At 51.8% G+C, this 4,140-nt stretch overlaps 1 long non-coding RNA gene across 1 annotated transcript in view; it reads left to right on the forward strand.

Moving 5' to 3' along the window:
- The first annotated feature begins 513 nt into the window (after positions 1-513).
- LOC106813737 overlaps positions 514-4,140 on the forward strand; it is a 49,154-nt gene continuing 45,527 nt past the window's right edge. The window contains exon 1 of the long non-coding RNA XR_001394502.1: positions 514-596. This is a non-coding gene — a long non-coding RNA (uncharacterized LOC106813737). The remainder of the gene's footprint in view (positions 597-4,140) is intronic.

The following is a 4,140-nucleotide window of genomic DNA, read 5'->3' on the forward strand; positions in this document are numbered from 1 at the left end:
CTCTCTCTCTCTCTCTCTCTCTCTCTCTCTCTCTCTCTCTCTCTCTCTCTCTCTCTCTCTCTCTCTCTCTCTCTCTCTCTCTCTCTCTCTCTCTCTCTCTCTCTCTCTCTCTCTCTCTCTCTCTCTCTCTCGCTCTCTCTCGCCTTTTTTCACCCCTCCCCCTCCCCTATTGCACGCATAGGTAAGATTTTGCTCGCTGCGCTACATCTGTGGAATGCCGGACCATCACAATCGGAACCTCGTCACGCTCCGCCCCGCTCGCGTGCTGCCGTTACACGAGCTCCGCCCGTCGCGCTACGACGAGCAGGGTAGAGTGGGCGGGCGACGAGTAAACGACCTTCGTCTCGCCATCATAGTTACGTACATGTTTCGCTATGATTCGCCCTCTCCTTCTCTCCCTCTCCCTCTCCCTCTCGGCGCGCGGCGCGTTCTGCCTCGTCTCTCTCGTGCGGGTTACGCTACGGTGCCTGCCCGCTCTTGATCTCATAAATAGCGTATCGCTGCCGATGATGCGAGCATTTGTGTGTGCGGGAACGATAGCACGAGGAACGCGGCGATCCGGCGGATTTATCTCAAAGTGAAGAGACACCAGCGAGGTGGGTTGTTGTTGTTGTTCGTGTGCGCTGCCGCACTCACAGAGCGCGAGCGTGCGCGTGAGTTGCGTGACAATCAGGTGCAAGCGAATAGCGACGTTATCGACGCTAGCTGATAGAATACGTGGACGCGTGGGGATGGTAGAGGTGTGGGGTGGAGGGGGTGCAGGTTTCGGTTTAGTGTTTGCTATTCGTTTCGTTATTGGGATTTTGTGTGTGTGTGTGTGTGTGTGTGTGTGTGTGTGTGTGTGTGTGTGTGTGTGTGTGTGTGTGGTCTGTGTGTGCGTGCGCGCGGGTGCGTGAGTGGATGTAGCAGATTCTCGTGGTTACACCCAGAAAAGAAGTCGGCAGCGCCAGGCGTGCAGTGCGAGACTCAAACTCGACGACAAAACAGTCAATCTGTCTCCAGCAATTCCGACGAACCTTTTGCGGCGGATCTGAATTCTCGGCGATCAGCAAGCGACATCCGCGCATCAATCATTCAACAGTGAAGCTGCAGATGTAGCGAGCTACCCGACTCACGGGGATGCGGAACGGCAGACGGCGGCGGGATGCTGAGAGCAATGATGAGCATCGTTTCGTAGCGAGTTGCCGGCGACCTTCCCGCCGGGGAATCGCGAAGCCATACGGTGTCGACTAATGGAATCCGCTTTCGGCTAAATTGCGCAGAAAATTGGCGTCTGCGGCGGCAGCACCAGCTGCATTGACGGCCAATTATACACGGTTAGCAATCAACGTCGTGTATAGTCTGCTGCGCATGCGTGGTGGATGCAGAGAGCGCGGGCAGAGCAGGAGCGGTGATGATGGGTGTCAGGTAGGATCAGGTATAGTGCGTGGTATCTTCCGCGTACAGAAGCGTTGGCGCGCGCCTCACGTGCGTATGGCGAGTGAAAGTACGCTGAAACTAGATTACATGTCCGTTAGGATTATCGTCTGATTTATGTGGCAAGTAGACGGCTAGATATCCGGGTAGGTCCCGTCAATGAGTAGGTTGGGTGATATTTAAAGATGCTTTTAAACGTAGGTCACGCGTGTGATGCACGCTGTTTGCTTTCGATGAGTTACACACAATGCGCGAGTCGTGTATTAGATGTTAGCAGATGCATCGACGTAGTTAGATCGATAGGAGGCCGGAAGAGTCGATTGCACCATCGACATATTTTCACATCATCGTCCGCGAGAAACCGGACTATTATCCGGACCGAGGTCGGATCGTCATCGGACCCGGATCGAGATCGAACCGTCACCGTGTCCGGATTCCGTGCGGACGTTGAGCGCGCGTTTCGGCGACGCGTTGTGTGGTCGTTGTCGCTAGCAGACGATGGGCGCGTCATGTGCGGAATGATGTGGTTACCGCTGCCGTCGCCGCGCGTGTGTGTGTGTGTGGCATTGATAGCCGTGCCGCTCTAGCTGAACGCGCTCTCGTGACTGACTCGCAGGAATCGGGTTCGACGGGAAACCTCTACGTGATGATTTGCGATTGGGATTGTTTGTTGTTTGCATGCTGCTACACACGCCATGCACTCATTTCATTGCGCGTGTGTCTCTCTCTCTGTCTGTCCCTCTCTCTCTCCTCTGTATTTCTCTCACTTCTTCTACCTCCTGCGCGCTCTTTCTCTCTCGCTTCTCTCTCGTTTACTCTCTTCCTATCTCCGCTGCTCCCTTCTCGCTTGCTCCATCTCTAGCGGTCCTGCTTCTCTTTCCACTTTTCTGTGTGTCTTTTGTTATCCCTTTCTCGTTCTGTCGATCCCGCCTTCTTTCTATCGCCCTCTATGTGCGTGCGGGCGTGCGCATGAGCCTGAGCACGGCCTCGTAAATAACAATTCTTATTATTCTCTTTATTATTTATCCGTTATAATTTATCAGTTATATATAAATTCTACAAAGGTGAAACGGATGCTAATAAATGTTGATTCGAATCCTCGTTCTGCCCTCTTCTCCCCTCTCATAATCCCCACCATCAATTGGAAATTTATCCAATTTCACTTTTCCTCTCCCGACTCCTTCTCCCTTATGTCAACTTCGCTAATAGCAGGCGGGGACGCAATTTTTGCGGCTTTGAGAGCGCCGGACCGTGATTGTTCCCCGCGGAATGTTACCGCCCCGGGCAGGAGTGTGTTTGTGCGTGTATACGCGTGTATCGGCATGCTGTGTACGCAGGTGTATACAAGTGCGTACCGACCCGAACACTACGTACGACGGTACCACGCCCTTGTAATGCCTGCCCTCCTGAATGCCGCGCGTGTTCTCTTTCTCACTCTCTCATTTTTTCCCCACCGCATCCACCTCTCTCTGTATTCCTGCTGCTGATGGTGTCTGCGGGTTTGGTGGGAATAAGGAATGTGAATGCTCCGTTTTACATCAGCCCTTTGTACCGTATCACCTTGCGCTTCCCTCCTCCTCCTCCTCCTCCTCCTCCTCCTCATGTCCCTATACGTCTTCTTCTTACACCGATTGTCTTTAATTTTGTAGCGTTAAAATAATATTTTAAAAAACAGAGGAATTCTTGCCAGGGAAACGGAGAGAGAGAGACAGACAGACAGACAGACAGTCAGACCGATAGCGAGCGAGAGAGAGAGAGAGAGAGAGAGAGAGAGACCGGAGAAAGAGATTATGACTCGGTAACAATAGAAATAACGCTGATGCACCAGCACAATAATATCCAGCATCGGCGTTATTCAACGCACATAAGCATCGCGTGACACTCAATCGTTAACAAAGTGAACAGATAGCGTGGCAGGTGACGCGTATTAGCACATAAATCAACCGCTATCTACTCGCATACATACGCATATATAGATACCATACCATACAGATATATAGATGAATGTTGACATACTGGCACAACAGTGATACTCGTAGCAATTTTGCGCATTCCTGATGAAAAATATCAGGTCATCGCGATCGTACTCCACTGCGCATGCGCGCGTTGCGGCGGCTACTCATGCATCGGACTTCGCCGACAGCGCTGATGGAGTTAAGCTAGCGGCGTGGACGCGCATGCGCAGAGCGATCGTGACGTGGGATGTGGGATTCTGAACCGATTGAGGTCAGGCTGTCCGGCGTGCTGTGCGGTCCCGAACGAATTGCTGATGTAAAATCAGATGAAACACGGCGACGAGGAAATAATAGAATGAAAGTATGACGGACGGATAGACGAGTGCCTATAGAAATGTTGCCGATATTGTTCCATGTGCGCGAGGAAACTAGAAAGGGGCGATGCAGGTAGAGACGGCGTCGACCATCACTACAGCAACGACTACACTATATACTTCACCTGGCTTCTCACGCGTGCGTTTCTCATGCATATTAAAACGGGTGCGTGCCCAGTGGAATGGTGGGCCGATACATAAGTTTCATAAAATGATACAAAACTCTGCATGCCTCCGTGCGAGATATAGGGCGCGTGTGTTGTTCTGAGAGGATACCTAAAATTGTTTAAACATGTGCATCATTCGGTGGTACACAAGCATGTGTGTGTGGGGGGTGTGCGTGCGTGTCTACTTCTACTAAGGTAGTGCGAGTCAAGCGCCTACAATATATATAT

This window comes from Priapulus caudatus, unplaced genomic scaffold (genome assembly GCF_000485595.1).
Source record: "Priapulus caudatus unplaced genomic scaffold, Priapulus_caudatus-5.0.1 Scaffold816, whole genome shotgun sequence".
NCBI lineage: Eukaryota > Metazoa > Priapulida > Priapulimorpha > Priapulimorphida > Priapulidae > Priapulus > Priapulus caudatus.